The sequence below is a fragment of the Frieseomelitta varia genome, unplaced genomic scaffold (genome assembly GCF_011392965.1).
Source record: "Frieseomelitta varia isolate USP_RPSP 00005682 unplaced genomic scaffold, Fvar_1.2 scaffold_926, whole genome shotgun sequence".
Classification (NCBI taxonomy): domain Eukaryota; kingdom Metazoa; phylum Arthropoda; class Insecta; order Hymenoptera; family Apidae; genus Frieseomelitta; species Frieseomelitta varia.
Window position 1 is genome coordinate 366,090 of NW_025110730.1, and position 21,338 is coordinate 387,427.

At 35.2% G+C, this 21,338-nt stretch overlaps 1 protein-coding gene across 3 annotated transcripts in view; it reads left to right on the top strand.

Annotated features, from left to right (window-relative positions):
- Nucleotides 1–21,338, top strand: part of LOC122537720 (dipeptidyl aminopeptidase-like protein 6) — a 192,477-nt gene that overhangs the window by 60,706 nt on the left and 110,433 nt on the right. Inside the window, exon 1 of one of the 3 annotated variants that reach the window (XM_043671136.1) lies at nt 10,263–10,687. The exons of the other annotated variants lie outside the window; for them this stretch is intronic. The gene's annotated coding sequence lies outside the window, so the exon portion shown is untranslated. Of the gene's footprint in view, nt 1–10,262; nt 10,688–21,338 lie in introns of those variants that run through there. 3 annotated transcript variants of the gene reach the window in all.

The window sequence follows — 21,338 nt, forward strand, 5'->3', positions numbered from 1 at the left end:
TAAATACTAAATACTAAATACTAAATACTAAATACTAAATACTAAATACTAAATACTAAATACTAAATACTAAATACTAAAATACTAAATACTAAACTACTAAATACTAAACTGCTAAATACTAAAATACTATGGTAAAATACTAAAATACTAAATACTATGGAATCTCTATTTTAGATTCATTCACTTCTTGTTTCGTTTATTCGGTTTTTCAATATCCTTATCAATGTTTCTTTATCTTTAAATTTATGGAGATTCTTGTTACAATAGTCTGTTCAAATTAATTTTTCGACAAATTTCGACGTAACAAATCTTTCATCAAAGTATGTGAGTGGCGTCATACTAAAACTGCTCTTCTGTATTTGTAAGAAATTTTTAAATGCAAACTTGCACGGTATACAAATATTCACAATATGATATTTGCCACGTAAAACAAGTTTCTTTACCCTATTTATTAACTTTTGAATGCAAACTTGCACAGAATGCAAATATTCGAAGCATAATGTTTCCTACAATACTCGTCACGTAAAACAATTTTCTCTACTCGCGTAAAACAATTCCTACTTTCTACCTCAAAAAGGTTCTATTTTTTAAATTATTCTCTCAAGAATACAAATTCATTCTACTCGTATTTCAGACAGTGCTCATATTCTTCGAATTTATCTATACGTCGTCGATGGTGATAGAAAAGAAAGAGCAAAGTATAGAAAAGCGATGTGTCCCGATATCCTCCACGCAACAATCGTTTTTGGCCTAGTGGCCATCGAGTAATTGTAGATCGATTGAACTTCCGGGGAAAAGTTGTGAAATCCTGTCCAAAAGATCAAAACTCGACGACCACTCGAAGAGTGGTCCACTCAGTATTTGAAGAGATCTATGATAAGGTTCTTGAGATAAAAGTGGGCCAAAAACCACGATTGTATACTAGATATGAATTTCATAACCAAGTCGAAGTGATCGTTCCTTTGCTGTGCATGCTATCACGTGAATTCCTTCGTAAGACTTTTCTTTCGTAATTTGAAATTCATTCTTGATTTAAGTGGAGTTTGTTCAATTTCTTGACTGGAGGAAACAATGAAGAATAATAATGTAATCAATGAGCATTTGATACTTTAATAATGTCAGTTAATCATATCTTGTTGACATGTTATAATTGCAAATAATGGCGTGCAACGTAATATAATGATGTATTTCAAACAATTTTATTATTTTCATAATTCTGTATGTCGTTAAAAAATAATAATCGAAAGCTTTATAACCACGTTTATATCCAATTTGAAAGATACACTCTGAACAAAATCAAATTAGCAAGGTATTAATAACAATGTCCATTCGATCGTTTCAATAAAAATTAATTAATTAAATATAGGAGGATTATTTTCACGAACACGAGGAAAGCTTACCTTTACAAATCTAAAGAATGACATATTTTACGATCTATATGTTACACTGATTAAAATAATTGAATATATTTTTCATAGATTCTTCATACATTCATTAACATCAGTATTTCTTAATATAATATTCCGTGTCAATGTTTCCTGAAACGTTCTACATACCCAAAAATTGTTGAATATTTCACGAACCAAAGAGTAAAGCATCAGTACCACAGTATTTATTAAAACGTTTCAGTATAAATTAATTAATGAAAAGGAAGAGTATTTTTACGAACACAGCTAAAGAAACATGCCCAAGGAATAATACATTTTGTGATTTACATATTACGTTGATTAAAATTGAAAATATTTTTCACAGATTCGTCATTCATTCATAAATGCAAACAGTATCTAATTAATGATTCAATTTAATGTAATATCAATATTTCTTAAAATCTATTTCAGTCAAACAACGTTGAATATTTACTACCGACATTTTAAAATGTCATAAACATTATAAATTAATTAATTAAATATAGGTGAACACTAAACAAACAGGACCCAAAGTATTACGATCTACATATTATATATAGATTAAAATAATTGAAAACATCCTTCATATTTAATCAGAATGATTCAATTTAATATATGTTAATGTTTCTCAAAAACATCGAAATATTTCTCCAGCCAAGAAACAAAATCAATTTCACCCTAAAAGCTGTTCCTTTGCGATCGACGGATAGTCTGAGGAAACGCATAATCAACGCGAATTGACGGGGTCTATGTCGATTCCCTGGAGGACCTCGTAGAGATGCTGGGATCACTGGGGTGGCCCCGAAGGTAGCCGAATCTGACTTGCAAAGTCGCAGATTTGGGGATGGTGTTGCGTCAAGGGAGCCAACGCGATTCGCTAGTCCCTTGGAACGCTTCTATTTACTCCGGCGATCGTCTGGCCCATTTATTTTCAACTCTGAACGTCCTATTTATCTTCGGATTCGAATGGCCGATTTAGTCATTGAGACTGATTAAATATTTAAAACGAGGGTGGGAACGAGAAATTGCCCCGTTGCCGCTCTCTTAAGTGTTCCTACGCAAATACGAACGAATACAAGTGATTTAAATTTGGATTTTTCATCATCCGTTTCACGAGCATCGAGTTATAAAAGTTTCATCTGGCGAGGAAATAATTGTTACGGAGGGTTTGCAATCACTTTGATCCCAACTGAACTTTGTACAAATTACACGGCAACAAATCTCGTTTTCTTGCGTCATCAAACGAATCTTTTAACTCGACTCGAGACTCGGATTTCGAGTTAAAGCGCTTGAATTAAAGGCGTGTTTGACGTTTACGCAATCGTTGAAATGAAATTTGATCGCCGATATTAAAATTTGAAAGCAAGTCGAAACAGTTTATATTACAAAACTGGAAAGTTACTAAATTGAAGAACTTCTAATTAATTTACTCTCCTTTTTTTCTAAAAGAAAATTACTAAAGACGAGCTTTTGATAAACTAAAATTATGATTAATTGTTTTTTTCTTTAAATATCCTAGTTCAAAGAAGTAAAAATATTCTAAAAACACTCTAATATAAAAATATAGTAAAAATACTCTAATATAAAAATACTCTAATATAAAAATAATATTCTATAATATTCCTAATAATATTCCTAATATTCTATTAAGAATACTCTAATATAAAAATACAGTAAAAATACTCTAATATAAAAATATTCTATATATACTCTATATAAAAATATATTCTACATACTCTAATATAAAAATATTAATATAGTAAAATTACTCTGTTGCTACTTTTTAAAAAGAATTATGTTGGTGCAAAGTGACTTAGCTAGGATTTTGCTGGACGTTGAACCGTGATTATTCCAGCGTTGAATACGCTTTATTTCGCAACGTTTGCAAATTATAACGATCCGAGAACTCGTAGCGCGAAGTTGTGATCGTGGTATTCAACTCTGCGCTACGCGTGTTTGACTTTTCGTTAACAATGCTGACACAGGTAACCAAAACGCTGGTCGAACGTCCGTGTAACTGGCTGGCACCGGAAGTTCCGGCGTGCAGCATTAATATGCTAATTATGATTTCGTTAAGTGCGAAACACACACCAGTGTTATCTAATTAATAACCATGAATTCAGCAGAGAAGCCAGCTAGTAGACGGTGTTTCACGCTAATGCAAAAGTTAATTATCCTTCTCCTTCGCAACTGTTCGCTTTAAATAATTTATAGCATTCCGCTGAGGGCTTTCTCTCTCTCTCTCTCTCTCTCTCTCTCTCTCTCTCTCTGTAGGATGAAACTGGCCTTTGATCCTACAGCAAACGTATTTTACTTGGTTTAGACCGAGGGAACAAAAACTCAAAGCAAAATTTCAGCGTTTCATTTTCGTGCAAGCAAAAAAGAAAAAGCTTGCGAGAGAGTTACGCGAGTGTTAAGTATCTCTCTTGTGTTCCTTGCTTGTTAAAGCCACTAGCCTTGTTAAGAAACGAATTTGATGAATGCACGCCGCTTTACATACTGCAACACGACGGCTCGAAAAATTCTCGTCTACGAATTCTCTGGGTCTAACTGTTACCGCGTCGACTCTGTTACGGTTTCTCGAACGTTGGAGTGCAATTTTTCTTTCCTCTTCTCTTTGTTGGATCTTGAATATTCAATATAGAGGATATTTCAGCAGTTTCGAGTGGAGGTACTCTATTAGGTCGAAAAAGTTTTAATTGCTCTATTTACTGAAACTGGTTTCCTGAGGAAATTGGAGACGAGTTTCTTTCCTCTTAAAGTTATAACTTGATCATCGTACTAATTTTATATTAAATAAATTCTCGTGAAAAATTAAAATAGAAGATACAAGTGGGGAAATAAATATTTCTGTCATTTTCCTGTAATTGCTAAAAATGCTAATTAATTATTTCAATTTCAATATATAATCGTTGATTAGAATTTTGAAATTTCCACTGTAAAGCAATTTTCAATGGTTCAAAATTGAAAATTGGAGGAGTACGAATATTTGTGTGGAATCCACTCGATTCTATCCAATTTGTAATAGACGATTAATACCTAAAGTGTATTACACAATCCTGAGCCGATTACACGCCATCGCATTGTTCGTCAACCGGAAACGCAACACGAACCGAACTTAATTGAATGTTGTCAGATAAATGAGCTTTCTTACTTCGCCTCGGACGAGAACCTATCGGAAGGGTTTATGTACAAGCTGAAATCCTTGTTCCCCGACTTTGATTTTGACTGAATAAAAGACACGTCGAATCAACGAAATCTATTATTGGAAATTCTCCATTGTGTTCCTTGAACTGACGCTGCGTACTAACGGAAATAAACTAAAATATTTTTATATAAAATATTTTAAAATATTTGTAGTATCTTTATGATACGAGGAACTCTCATTAAAATGATATTTTAATACTACAGTCTTAAATATCTTGAAAATATAGGAAATGATTCTTAAAGAATTATAAGATTATTTTCTATAAAAAAATTTTCAAAGTATTACCAAAATACTATTAATACTTTCAATTTGAATGTTGAATATAATAATGTTGGAATAAATTAAAATTTAATAAATATTTTAAAATATTTTCAATGTCCTTGTAATGCAGGAATTTGATTAAAGTAATGTTTTACCACTATAATATTTTTAAATAGGAAACAGAATGATTTCCAAAGAGTTCTAAGATCATTTTCTACACAAGTTTTTCAAAGTTCCGCTAGTCTTCCGACTTGAATGTTGAGTATAGCCATGTTGGAATAAACTAAAGTATCGTTATATGGAATTTTATCGTTTATGGAATTTTTAAAAATATTTTTGATGTTTCAATTCAAGAATCTAATTAAAATGACACCTTAATACATACTACAGTGTTCTTAAATATCTTGAAAATATAGGAAATATATCAAACAATTTTAAGATCATTTTCTGCAGAAATTTTTCAATTATCAAAGTACTGCTTCAATGTTGAACACAATAATTTGAGTTAATTTGAATTTCTTCGTTCTAATCGTTAATGTTGAACCAAACTTCTCATGCCAATCTATTGTAATGAGTACAATATTTGGACTTTTCTGAACTCGTTTCGCCATAGTCATAGAGCAAAAGTAAAACAGACGGTGAGTGATGAATTTCACGATGAAGAGGGACAAATAGAGTTCGAGAGTTAGAGACGTTTTGTATCCCATTCAATATATATCGAAAGTTCCTGCCACGCGACGATTCCTTGTTCCCCCAATTCGATTGCGAAATTCCAGCGCGAATTCCGAACACTAGAATGATCCCAGGTTCACGCTCTAGTCCATGGCACTCGTGGCACGCGACACTTCCGAAATAGATGCGCTCTCGTTGTCACGACACGGTCCCATATTCGCTTATTCCAATGCCTCTTTGAAGCATCCTCCTCTATGGAAAAGTCAAACAACCTTCTACGCGAGTTCATGGGAATTTTTGTTTCTTTCTCGACTTCCTTTTTCAAAACAAGGGAAGAGAGCTTGAAGAATTTCATACTTTTATTTGAAGCGAAAGAGAATCTAAATTAAAATTTTGTTGACCTACTAAATATTACAAGCATCACTTAGAGTATTCTGTGATATTTAGTGCTTTAGATATTTTATGCTACGTTCCTGTGGATTTTTAAAACATTTAATTTTATGATAGAATCTTCTCTAAGATACTACGTTTCGTGTTGTGCTAAGTTATTCGACTAGTTCTTTTAAAAATTTACCTGCTTTACTATGGATATTTAACGGACATTGGTTCGGATGTTTCGTGAAAGAAAAAATTAATCTAAATTCGTTCTTCAACGTTTGAAGTTGTGCCAAATCTTCAACCAGTTCTGTTAAGGGTTTCAAGATTGAAAATGACGCGACATTGCGGCAACGTCCATCGATCGCCAAATGTGTAAAATCACATGTAACGTCAATTACTGGGTGTTGGAAATTACATCATTAATTGCTGACCGATGAAAATCACGTGACACCACTAGTAATTAAACGCTATTACATAATGCTAAACTTGAATAACGTCATCGTTAATTAGCAGTCAGTTAATTCTAAATTTCTCCCTGTAACTTTGGTTTTTAATTATCGAGTTAATCGAGAAGAACTCGAGTTAATTAGAATGCCTCCTTCTGCGAATAAAAAAAAAAAAGGAAAAAACAATAGGTATCTCAGTTACGATACTGGTCTCCACTTCAAACAATTTGGTCGCCACAGAGTGGAGAAACACTTCAGCTGAGGATCTTGTCGTGAAATTTGTACTGACTACGACTGATGAAAGATTTCTCGAGATCTTGAAATCCTGCGAAAGAGAAAGGACGGAAAGGAAGGTAAACACACACCTGTTATGCGCGATATCGACGAAAGTGAGAGAGGAAGGAAGGAAGCGAACGAAAGGAGAGAGAGTTGACGTAGGAACCAGCTGGCCCTGACCCCTAGGGGGAGAACCGGGACAAGTCCGGTTTCCATGGGAACTGGAAGCCTCACCTGGAAGACGATCTCGCGATACGTCGCATAGACAGAGTATTACGGCATCGATCTTTCAATCACCTGATTGTTGTGATTGAATGGCGCGCGCCCGCCATTCAACACTTTTTCACTGAACCGCGTTGATCAAGGTTGATCAAGATTATCAACGAAGAAGAATGGGGAAATGTAAATTTAAGCGGAACCATTGGATCTTAAACTTAAATTCTGTATTTAACCACTTGCGCTGGCAGCTGATTGCGGACCGTAACGAGTGACCAAATCGTATACAATAATTCGTCGCTTTCTTTTTGAATCCGTCGGTATGACGTCACTGGATAAGAAGAAATTATCGAGAAGTAATAGATTTATTATTTGTTTTGCCTGGGTTATACTTAAATATATTTAAAACTGAGGGAATATTGCAAAAAATTCTTGACGTGCGTGGCACGTCATTTCAGCGCTAGAAGTTAAGTACAGAATTTAAGTTTAAGATCCAATAGTTTCGTTTAAATTTATATTTTCCCATTCTTCTTCTTTGATAATCTTGATCAACCTTGATCAACACGGTTCAATGAAAAAGTGTTGAATGGCGGGCGCGCAAGAGGTAAATTGTATCGTGCGTTGTTTGAAGAACTATGAAATCTTTCTACAGGGTGGTCACTGAATGATATAAAACAAAAATGACTTTTAGAAACATGTTTCTTTAATTTTTTTATTATTTAATTTGGAAATATAATTGATGGATTTTTTTTCAATATTATGTGTGATAAATAACATTCTTCAAATGACCACCATTTTGAAAATGAATAAGTTATGACCCTGCAGTGGCCACCCTACATTATCTCATTGTGTTTTGAACGTTCCAAAGAAATTATTTCTACCTAAACATAAATTCTATTAGAGGTACCCACAAGTAATGTCGTTTCCTGATATTGTACAAAATTTTATTTCATTTAAAAGTCAATACAGTTTTGATTTGTAATATAATTCAACAATAATCACACTACATGTCAACATGTTTAACAAGAATATAGGTTACGTTAAATGAATTAAATTATTGTCACTAGGTTTCATCACAATGTTTATTAAATTTGAAAAAAAAACATTACTTATGAATACCCCTAATGTACTAAGAAATATTGCGAAAGACCTTCCTCGTATCTATTTTTTCACGCGCGATATATTTTTCACGAAGTAACTCCCACGGGAGTCAGCGTGCTGTGTAAAAACGGTATTAAAAAGGGAGAACGTCGCATGAATGCACGTACTAATTAGCTCGAGTTTCCGAATGACGTCGTTAGAATTTCCAAGCGGGATGAATTACGCGAGTTACGCGAACCAACGCGGACGATTCCCGGTTTTATCGTTTTATCGTTTCCCCTAAAGCTTCGCTTGCCAAATGTCGCGCCGTTTGGACGCGAAAATTCTGCGACGGCCATAACCGGAGCATCGTAGTTCGTTGAACCGATTGCTCCTTTCCTCCCTTTGAGTTGGTTGTTTAGTGGGTGGAAAAAAAAAAAAAGGAAGTATCACACTCGCGGTTAGCGAACGATCCTGCCATAAAGTAACTTTCTCGGACTTGTATTACCTACGGCCTCGGCTATTTGTCGACCCGCGTTTTACAAACTTTCGCCGTGCTTCTCCAGTCCGCCATGTTTTTTTTCTTCTTCCTTTTGCAGCCCAGAAAACCACGCCGACGAAGTTCCGACAGTCGAAAAGTTGGTTGGAAACAATTGAGTGCTGGTTTAGGGATAATTAAGGGAAAAGGGGTGGGTTTCATTCGAGGAGCAATTTGATATTTTTAATTACAGTTTGCAGAATATTTGGAAGAATTATTTGTATAATGAATTTTACATAATACTATACTTATCATCTCAATTTAATTACAGTTTACAGAATATTTAGAAGAATTATTTATATAATGAATTTTACATAATACTATACTTATCATCTTTCCACGTTCAAAACACCATTATCAATTACATTGTGATAATAATGAGCAAAACTGAATACGCATATGGATTTTTAACATTAATAATATTTTACCGAGCGTAAAACTAATGAGAAGAAAAGATCTTTAGAGATTTGCTCGTTTTTCCTCCATTTTAGAGAAAGTCGCGAGAAAAGAAAGAAAAATATTGTCATTTTCTCACTTGTTCAGTAAATTTATTCGACGCCGATCAACTCAGGAGAGCAACTGAGAAACCAAATCACAGTTTGTTACATCAAACATCATTAGAACAATATCTAGCTGTAATCAGAATAATCAATGTATGGTTTACATTGCTATGAAGGACATCTCGTAATTTTCATCATAAATAGACGCTGTTTTACGTAATAATACTAGTGGTATTAATCTCTCCAAATGGAATCACTCACTTCATTAATCACTCCAAAATGGAGCAGGAAAACGTGCAAATCACTAAAGGACTTTTTTTTCTCAGCTTATCAACGGTCTCGAAATCTCGACATTTAAATTTTTAAGTATATCTTAAGCACAAGTAATAATAGCGAACCGTCAGAGCTCGCGAAAATTTCTCTACTAAGTTCTCAGCCACATATTTGCCGTGTCACTTTCGCCCCGGCCTCGAAATAGCTCGCTACAAAGGAATGAGCGAATTAAGAGCTAATAAATGACAAGAAGCGTCGCCGTAATTTCTCTTGTTTCTCTATCTATCTATCTTCTCCTCTCTCTCTCTCTCTCTTTCTCTCTCTTTCTGATCAGCAGTTTCTGCCAACCTATCTGGGACTTCTCTCTAAAAAGGGAAATCAAAAGCGACCCGGACCACGGTTTATCCGGCGAGACAGAGACGAACAGATAGTAGGGAAGAGATAAAAGTGTCCGGCAGAGGGGTGGAGACGCGGAATGAGACAGTGGACGAGTGTTTATTCAGTCACGAGCATGGAAGCGGCCGCCTCGCTTCGTAGACCGGTCTGTGGATACAAACTCGAACGGGTATTTTCAGAACTCGGAAAATCGTTCTCCTGAGTTCTCATTCCCGCGTGTTCGTCAAACGCGAAAATTAGGAAATACTCGGGATTGACTTTCTTTCCTGTCCTCCGTCTTAACCTTCGTCCAATCACTTTCCTCTACGAGCCCCTTTCTTCGTACTTGTATCTTGTTGGATGCAACAAGCCACCCTGTACCGTCGGAAGGAAATATATTTTATTAATGAAACTGTTAACAATTTTCACTGTCCGCGAGCGCGTTCTACAATTGTTTCTGAAACAGCAGTTACGTGCGAGAAACTGTTACAGAAGTACTGTCGCAGAAATTTTAATAATAATTGCTAACTGGTTCGCATTATATATATATATATATATATATATATATATATATATATATATATATATATATATCTTTGTTGATCTGTAGCCTCCCAATGTTAAGGAGAAATACTAAATTCTTGAACAAGTTATAAACAATCTCGTTACGTGTGACACGTACTTAACTTTTAGTAACCGTCTAGTTTTGTAACTTTTGTGACGATATCTCGAAGTGAGTTCACTATTCTCTCTTCCTCCCCTCTCACCCGTTCCAATCCTCGCGAGTGAAAATCCGGGGTGAAAAATGTAGCCGAGGGAATCCATTTGGGAATCGAAACCCCTCGGACCGAAACGGGGAGAACTTAGTGTTGCTGTTGGCTGGGTGATCAAAGTTCCTGCTGATTGGAGCGACTCGGGCGAGATTTATTGCCATCAATGCCATTAAAGCTCGAGTCTTAGTCGGATCGGCCTCTGGTTCCGGTTCGAGGGCGAGCCAGGACTTTTATCAATCCCGAGGAAACCGGTGATTGACTTCCCAACCGGGTTTCTGTTCGGTAAGCCCGATCGGCAAGGTCGTTGTACCTCAATTTTAATCGACGAGCTTCCCCAGGTCGGTTCATTGATTATCGACGATCGTTCGAGGTGTACGATATTCCTCCCTCGTTTGATATTGAATCCCTCTCCTCCACTTCTTCCCCCATTCGATAATCGATTCGGTATCGCGAACACGCACCGGCGGAGAAAATCTGCGTAGATTTTCGCTGGAGAACGAGTTTAAATTGAAAAAGAATTGTAAAAGAAGGAGGACGGTCCAATACGACTGATGAACCGGAGAAAAAATTCGATCGCGGTAGAATTATGTTTGTTCGATTCTGTTGAGGGAGAATAGATCGCGCGTGATGATATGAAACAGAATTAAATTAATAATCGAATGATGATTTATTAATACACGAAGAACGAAAGGATTTTTACGCGTGTTTTATTGTAACTTTCTTGGGGGTGAGAACAGCATTCTTTTCAAAGAAGTAACAGTTTCTTTTTTTAAAAAGATCGTGTCAAGATTAAATCTCTAATAAGAATTAAACTCCTTTCTGGTTCAATTTTACATAGTTGTGAAAAATAAATGGCAAGCAAACTCGATATCTGCATCATAATCTTTTCACAGTTATATTTCCTGCGATTTTTAACGCGCAGTGCTACCGAGAAAATTTCTGTATAATTCTAGAGAGATGAAACTCTTCTGAAAAAACACTTCCGACGTTGATGCGTGCAACGTTACTTGAATACTAAATGTAATATACGGTAAACAACAAAATATTTTGACGCCACGTCTCTTAATAAACAATTTATAAAATGTATAATTTTCTGATCTTCCGAAAACATAACGCACGGTGCTTCTGATCGTAAGTAACGAATAATTCGGGTGAAATTCAATAAACTGTTGTCATAAATCGACTAAAATATCCGGACAGTTAAATTGTTAAATTCCTTCGAATTTTTCTTCAGTCGTCTCTTTTGATAACTGTAAATTTCTCTCCCCGCGATTAACATGTTTTTATTCCTAGCTGTATTCCACAGTTTGAATAACATCAACAACTAGTAAACTGTAAAATGAAAGACATGCTCTTACTGCATTTTCATCGCACAGCAAATATTTTGCAAAGATTAAATTAAACGGTGCAACGTTTGTTATTTCATGGGAATTTCGTATTTTGTCCTACAGATTTCGCGCTGTTAATCGCACTCGATATTCTCGATCAAATGTGAAAGCAAAAGTTTCGAACTGTTCAATGAAACGGTTCATCCCAGTGGGCCGATCTTTTCGTAAAGAACCATCGGATTTGCCTGTTCGAGAGCGAGAGACCGTCTCGAAACGATGGAACTCGAGGAAGTCGATCACGCGGCTACGCGTTCGACAAGTTTCGTCGGAAGTTCGACGGGAGCTTGAGTCCCGAGCTTCGACTAAATGCGACGAATTTCAATGCGTCCCGATTCGCCGTAGTAACGAGTTATTTACCGTCGAATCGAGGGCCGAATGAGAGAAACAAAATAAGAATATATATACACGGAGATTTGTTTCGAACGAGATTTGTCTTCCGATTACGGTTGAGCCCCATTTATCTCAATTCCAACTACTGGAGCGGAATTTCGCGCAGCACCCGCTCCTGATTAACTTTTCATGACTCGTCCACTTCGTCCGTGCGTGAATTCGTATTAAAACAGAGAAAAAATAGGGTTTCAAACTTGGCAAACATTCTGTCGATCTTTGAAGAAAGAAAGTATAGGATAGTATGTATTTTTTTTTTTTTTTTTTTTTTGTTCCTTTTACTTTGAGTATAATAAATTTTTACGATAAAGAAGAAAATGTAAATTGTTAAGCAACGAGTCAAACATATGTTAACTGAATCTACGGGAGTTTTCAATTATAGTTGTCTCGTAAGGGCACGAATATTCATTCACCTCCATACTTCGATTAAATTTCTGATTATATTCATATCGTTGCATTCATTAAATGAATAATAGTGTAATGAATGAGCACGATTTAATCGTAGTGAAGAGTAAACACATCGTAAAAATTGCATGAAGATTATGATCAATTATAAATACTTCTCGATGACTCGATTATTATATCACTGTTAATGACACGCAATAAATTTACAAAATATTAAAAACCACAGCTGAATTTATTAATTACCTATAAATGCAATTAATTTATTTAATTACATTTTTATATTCTAAGAACGATTATTTCGAAAAAAAACTTCATTAATATGACCAAAAAAAGGAAAGAACATTGAAATTTGAACATTGAATTCATAAGAAACATTATTCTTATAATATTCTAATAAACTTCATTGATATTATCAATAAACAAATTCATTGAATTCATGTGAAACATCATTGTTATAATAAGTGAAGAATCAGGAGCCTTTGAAGCTTTTAAATTTTTTTCAAAAGTAATACAGTCGTAAGATTCGGAGGTATTCAACCAATTATCCGACTTGCAAAGTAACGTTTAAAACTGAAAAGATTTGAAACTGAAATTAATTGTCTATAATAATTTAATTATATTTTTGTATTTCATTCTAAGAACGATTACTTCATTAAATTTCATTATCAAAAAAATATTATCAAAATATTATTAAAATATCAGTAATAAAAAACTATTAATATTAATATTATCATAAAAATATTAATATTATCAGTAATAAAAAACAAAATATCATTATCAATATTATTAATATTATCAATAATAAAAAACAAAATTTCATTATCAATATTATCAATAATAAAAGAACAAAATATCAATAATAAAAACAAAAATATCACGATCAATATTATCAATAATAAAAATAAAATATCATGATCAATAATATCAATATTATCAATAATAAAAAATAAAATATTATTGTCGACATTATAAAAAAAAAAAGAAGAAAACTGCGTTAAATTCATGTAAAACATTACAATACGCCAAGAGTTAGAATCCTTTGACGTTTTTAAATCTTTTTTTAAAGTCGTACAGTTGTAAGACTCGAAGATATTCAACCGAATGCCTTCATCTCTCTCTACTCCCACATAAACCTGAACTCTCGTAATCGGTTGTTCTCTTATTCCCCACTTTATCGAACGAGTTTAAGCGACAACCCGCTAAACGCTCGCCGAAGGCTTTCAGAATAGAACGTCAGAAATATTGATAGGCGTTCACTGCCAAGAATGTCACGGCTAAGCGACAAGATGTTCGGGTCTAATGCCGGTTTTTCGCCTGTTCTTTTCTCAATGGAGCTCGAACCGGGATTCGCGACACGCGTGCCTGCTATATATAGAGCGTTTCGCGCGCCATTCGTGTTCGACAGAGATAAATTGGCCGCGTATATTTAGCGAGACGTTCGACTCCATGATATAGAAAGTTGGCGAAACTCCGATGGGTTCGCTGATGAATGCCAAATGGAAACGACCTTCTGAGTTTCTACCACCTTCGACCATACGCCTTTAGGTTCCCTCCTTTGATCTCATAATTTTTCGCGACAAATTCTACGTTTCATTATTTAAATATGTAATTAATTGAACGATCGGAAATTCTCGAGACAAAACTTGAAACAATGTTGTTTAAAAACTATCATTCTCTTATTATTAATTTTAATTGTTAAAAGTGTTATGATACTTATTGCATAATTCTAAGAAATTTGACATAAATCTCTCTCTCACTTCTGCTAATTTAATATTTTTATTCAGATTATAAAACTAGTCAAAATCACCCATTTACTTTTACTTTCAATTTTTGGTACTTCGTTCTCACGTAATCTGTTTTTACAATTAGAAAAATACGCGAAAGTTTTAGGTAATATTAACATTTTCGTTTCTTAAAACATAGATATGATTACGTTGCTTTTAATCGTAACCTATACATGACATAAATTTATTCATAATTATATTAATTGTACATAATATATTTCGAATATTAAAGATAGCATAACTGATGAAACCACGAAATTTTATTCTCCTCCTTCTATATTTATTTTCCAACACAACAGCTTCGTAATGTGATTATAAGAGTAAAGTAAAAGCCGAGATGAAGGATCGCATCATCGTGAAACGCAATTGGAAGTGGTGTAGACGAGGAAGAAGCTGGATGGAACGAGACATTTCGTGTAGTGCTAAGAGGAGCTTGTCTATGATAGAACATTAGTCATCTTGATTGATTATATTCCGCAAGCATAACCAGGTGGTTAGAACCAGCAGCTTGCGTCTTTCGTGTTGTTTCAAGCTGTTATATTACACGAGATTTGTAATTGAATTATATTAGATTTCATTATGGTATTTGTTACACGTTTACTTGTATCTCTGATCCACGATTAATATTATTGAATCACAAGTGATTCACAATAGTTTAAATAAGTTAGCATTTGTTTTACATTAACTTTAACGAAAACGTCAGATTTTCAACTGCAGAGACGGACGAAAGTATTCGCACACTAGGGTGAAAAATTTTCTATATTTTAAACTGTTGTAATTCTATAAAAGAAAGTTGTGTAACAATCTAGCTGTTCTTGTTTTGAAGTGTGAAGTTGAAGCTTCCATCTTTGACAATTCTACGTTTAAATTTTTGTAGCAATAGTTTTTACATTATGTAGTAACTCAGAAAGCAAGAGTGCTTCTGTCCTCTTATAAAAATTCAAATGCTTCTAAACAATTTTTTTAATTAATAATTAAATCTGCCATGCTTTCAAAGACTGAAGTCTTCTCTTTGCCTCTTAAAACTCGCTATGATTCCTTTTCACTGTTTTATTCAACTTTGAACATTCAAAATTTTAGAATTTCTTGAAATTTTGTCAACTCTGACGTTCGAAGTAAATAAAATGGCAAAAAAAAAAAAAAATCATGCAACAAGTCTTAAGGAGTTGATACAAAGAAAGGCTTCAATCTTCAAGAGTATGGTAGATCCAGTCATGAAAAAAATTTCTCAATGGTTCTGAAGGCGTTTGAATTATAGTCTTCGACGACAAAAGTGTCCTTGCTTTTCCACCTACTGCACGATGTGAAAACAACTTTGGAAGAAAGGAGCTCAAGGTTGGTAAAGTAGAGGTTTCACGCTTTAAAACGAGGCCAACCGAATTTAGAACAGTTTAGAACACCCATAATTTTTCATCGAGCGTACGAATACTTTTGTCCACCACTGTGTACAAATACATAACACGTACAATCAGCCTGAAACAAATCTTTCTTTCCAAATCACCGATGTGTCGCGCTGAATTCGTAATTGTAGCAATGTTTCGTGACAAAAAAAAAAAAAAAAAGAGAAAACTTTAGGATAAATGGTACAGTTTCCTCCGACTGCTTCGTAGACCGAGTCATACTGAATTACCAGATATACGTATAATACTGCATAGAATCCGGTCGCTGGTAGCCGAAGATAGAAGTAGCGGGACTCGCGATTTGCATAAATACTCGCGGCTACGCTCTTTCTTCACGGTTAAAACACAGTTAATTACTCGAGCGTTTCGTTATGGCTGCAGCTGGCCGCTGCCGATTTCGTGCTCCGTGGTCATTAATTCGTGCTTTGCGAGGGAAATCGACGGACGCCAGCCAACTTCCGGTATTCTTCGCTCTTAACAGACACATACACACACGCGCGCGCGCGCGCGCTAACGTAGCTTCGTCGAGTAGAGAATATCGCAATGCCGAGAAATGGTCGAATCGTGTTACGATCCGGCTTTGGATGTCATTTCGCCGTGGTTCGAAATTCACTGGCTGGCCCTCTTGACTTAACGACAGAACAGAAACCTCTCCGAGCCACTTGAATCGGACTTCCAAATGTTTGCTGCTTAAAATCAGCCCCTGTCCCCGCTATCGATGGAGACCATGGAGGAGAAGGGTATTTTTCGTGGGGTTATTTTCGGCCAATCTCGATCGGTTGGATCATTGTTGCGTAACGATTCTACCCCCGGTGGATGAAGGGGATGATTACGAGGAACTTTCGAGCGAGTAGATTAATGGTTTCCTCGAGGAAATATCGTCGCCTGGAGGCAACTGAGATCTTAAACTTCCGGACGTGACATTTTTCACGGGCCCCTCTTGCGGATTATGCTGCCAGTAAAAATGTAATACATAGCGCAGAATAAAATCTGGTATTTCGCGGATCGTCATTAAGGCGCGAAGATTTAAAGGTTGTTTGTGTAATTGTGTCTTAGGGAAGTTGAAGCTGAAAAGATACACAATGTGAATGTGGATGTTCGTTACAGGAGATAAGTTTAAGATTAATGGTTTATAGTTAAATGTGAGATTTCTTTCGTCGCGAGATTTAAGAACTGTTTGGATAGTTGTGTGTCAGTGATGTAGAGAAGATGCAATATGGATGTTGATTATAGGCAATAAATGATTAATAGACTTGATAGACTTGATAGATTAATAGTTAATTATAATAGATTTTTCTTTTAATAGACTTGATAGATTAATAGTTAATCATAATAAATTAATTATAATAGACTTTATAATAGACTTGATAGATTAATAGTTAATTGTAATAGATTAGATTATAATAGATTAATTATAATAGACTTTATAATAGACTTGATAGATTAATAGTTAATTATAATAGACTTTATAATAGACTTGATAGATTAACAGTTAATTATACTAGATTAGATTATGATAGATTAATTATAATAGACTTTATTAATAGACTTGATAGATTAATAGTTAATTATAATAGATTAGGCAATAAATGATTAATAGTTAATTATAATAGATTAGACTGTGTAAATTCAGATTTTTATGAATACAACGATAAAAACATTCAGTATTATGACTATGAGTACTATTATACTTCGTACTGTAAATTTGCATTCTGTGTCTCTTCGCTATACTATAAATTAATATATAATTTAAGTCTATTAACCGTGACGATGCTCGACGCTCTCGTTTTCTCTCTCTTTCTTTTGCTTTGACACAATATACCCTTTAACTTCATTTGCTTGCATTGTCCAAGTGGTCTTTTAAACAGCGGCGTTTTTTAAAATGGCGCGACAAGGAAAAACGCCAGAAATTGTTCATAAACTATTTAAACAGGATTAAACTATTTTAACTTTAAAGTACATTGCGATGTTACACAAGTTGTAAACATCCGTGAATATTCTGCCACATTGTATAACGTTCTTTTGCACAAAACACACGATCTACTTTTTACACAAACATTCACATATCCACTTGAAAAAACATACACACAATGAGCAAAAGTGAGTTCTCTGTGACTGGTAAACTAAAAATAGGGAAAATCTCTGTTAATTAGAGAATCAATCACTTCTTTGTTAATTAGAAAGTCTAAAAAAATGAAACACAAAGTGGATACAAATAATATTAAATGATAATAAACAAAAAGAGACTGAACCTGTATAAGCGAAATAAGTTATATTCGTAAGTATATAACTATTATATTCGTAGTATTACAATTATCGACGTTGCTAAATTGGCTCGAAAGTTCGTTTCACAAAGGTGAAAGAAAAATTGGGAAATTGTTGATTTGGGACAAAATGAGAAGTCGGTGGATTAAAATGCACATGAAAATGCGAAGAGTTTCTACAACGCGGAGCACTCTAACTTCTGCAGATCAGTCGTCTAGAGAATTACAGTTCGCAGCTTACCGCAGGAACAGGATATAATAACACAGAGAGAAACTGAAGAGAAAATTTCTAAAGACGTTACTTGCATTTAAAACGCTCGCGCGAAACTTCTAATTCCCATGGTGTGCAGGTTTCTGAAAATCTTTTCTGCAAACCACTCATGAATAAACCCGCCGGTATTATATGTGGAAAAATGTAATCTCGAGCGAAATACAGATAAAGAAAATACGTGTATAATACTCTAGAAATATAACAAAGAACAGCGAGGTCTTGGTCGAGGATTAACTTGAAGAGTAACGATTTGCTAGCTTGTAATTAGACTGTATGCAAGGTCACGTTTCTGTGAACGCGATCCAGAGAAACACAATCTGATTGTAAGTAAAATGTTGTTCGACGATTTTCGTCGTTTCGAGCTTGAAGAACGTACAAATTATGAAGAGAAGCGAAAATAACGAAAGATTAGATAATTTCCTACTACTGCTCCTTGAAATCACTTTTCGATAATTTCAATCGAGATTATATTGTCTTATGACATTGTCGATTATTTTCAACGTCTTTGAAACGCATGTGCGATTCGAATTTAGCGTCTATAAATTTTCTATGATACAATTCTATATAAGTGTTCTAGTTGCGATTTTATTGTAAACGCACGCAATACTATGAAAATTAATATATTTGTATATACATTAATATAGTTATATATGTATAATTATATATATAATTGTATTATATATATATATATATATATATAACTATTAGTATATATATATATATATAATTACATATATAACTGTATAGTTTTATATATATATATATATATATATATATATATATATATATATATATAAAATTGTATTCAAACTAAAATTAATCAAACCCATCGAGTGTAAATTTAAAAGAATGAATAAAATATTATTTATTAATTTAACATTTCACTTATTCTTATCAATTGAGAAGAATAAATAAAAAGTCGCAAGCGTTCAATTAAAATGATCTGCAGAAAATTTTTAAACTTATACTTCAATTAAAAACGAACGAGCCAAGCATCGACTACCTTCAAAAAAAAGGAATCCCGCGTTTCCCCGATAACAGGAAGCGGGGACAATGGCAGCGAGAAAATAAAGAGAACGTTGAATCGCGGATTCGAGGGACGACGAGCAGCAAGAAACTTGTCCTTGCAGTTAAAGCGGACGAACAAAAGGAACGAGGAGGGGGAAATGCATTTGCAAGTTGGGGCTCGTTAATTGTACGCAGTGGGCGAATAAAACGGAGAACGTACAAATTAAGAAGAAGAAGAAGAAGAAGGAGCAACGAAAAGAACGCATGCCTCATTTCTTTCCTCGTCTCTTCGGGTGAGGGGAAAGAAAAAGAAATGCAAACACTGTGGGTCGAAATCTCGCTCCAAAGTTCACCGGCCTGAGTTTCGAAAGCCGAGAATCCGAGAAGAGTTGTTTAGGCAAAGAGCTCGCTGAATTTGGCCGACTGGCCGAGAGGAAAGTTGTATTTTTCGAGAAGTTGGCGTGGACAGAGAGAGAGAGAGTTGCCCGTCACGATCAAAACTTTCCATTCTCGAGCGTGTTTGGAAACCCGGGGGCGCGACGAAGCAGAGAAACGAAGTCTCGGCCACCGTTGTTTCTGTTTTCCAGAACGGTAATTGCCAACGTGCACGCCGAGCTCTCGCGCAAACAGACTTTGGATTCAGAAATCCTGGAGGATACCGCGTGTCCTCTCGACTCTTCGGACTTTAAACGAACAGAGCTGTTATGGGAAATTCCGAAAGGGGGAAAGTGAAGAGTTACGAGGGCAAGCACGGTCGGCTGATCGTGAATTCCCTCCCGGTGAAACTTTCTGTCAGGGAGATCGCGACAATGTCGCCAAACCTCTCTACCCAGAAGTTTGTGGAGAGATTGCCGGGAAGATTGAAATTTTGTTTCTTCGAAAGCAGATCCCTGTTCTAGCCCCCGGCTTCCGTTACGATTCGTCGGAGTTTCAACTCCCGGCGAACAGCGAGAAACCAAAAACTGGAAAATATTGGATCGCCCGCGCGAGTTTCGTCGCGAGCATTTTCGCTCTTCGAATTTAATCCCGGGAAACGTTGTCTCGCTAGTGAAACATACCGCGCGAACTTGGGAACAATGAACTCGCCGCTTTAATAAATTTACAGCGCGTAGAATACAGCGTGTGTTGTCCGAAAATCGCTAAAAATCAAATATCGTTCGGTTCGATCAATTTTGACGAAATGAGAGGACAAAAGAGAATCGTTGACTCGAGAAGATGAAAACGGAGGAAAAAGAAAACCACCAACGACTCGAGAATCCTACACAAATGTATAAAGTCACGAATTTATGCAAATATTTAGAATTTCACATCATTTTAGCTACTGCGCTGGCAACTGATTGCGGACCATAACGAGTGACCAAACCGTGTACAAATTCGTCGCTTTCGTTCTGAACTCGTCGATATTATTAAGAAATAGAAATTATTGGGAAGTAATAAATTTATTATTTGTTTCGCCTGTTTTCTTTTACTTAAAACTGAGAAAATATTACAATTTTGGAACAGAAAATTCTCGACGTGCGTCATTCCAGCGCAAGAAGGTTAGAAATTCCTAAGTTTCAGTTTCAGTCGCTCTGTTCGACAGTTGACGGTATACGATATAAAAAATAAATAAATAAATAAATCGACCATCATCAGAAAACGACGAACGCTTTAGGAAACTCGATGAACACGACGCCGAACATCAAAGACTGTGGAATTAGCCGCGGTTCTCGGGCCGTTTCACCGAAATCTCAGAATAGACGTTCGAAAGGCACACGACATTATGAAACAGCGCGTGATGGCGAATGTGATCTTGGTTATTAATACCGGATCGCGGACTCTGCTTAATCGCCGCCGACGAAGGTAAACAACGCTTCGAAACGCACCCGCATGCATAATTAATTCAGATATCATCGATTGGATCGGACGGAATTATGCATGAGCTACTTTGCCTTTCGTGGCATTATGCAACGATGTGAAATCGAGTTTCCTCTTTTTTTCTTTTTTTTTCGTTCTTTTTCCTTTTTTTTTTTTTTTTTTTTTTTTT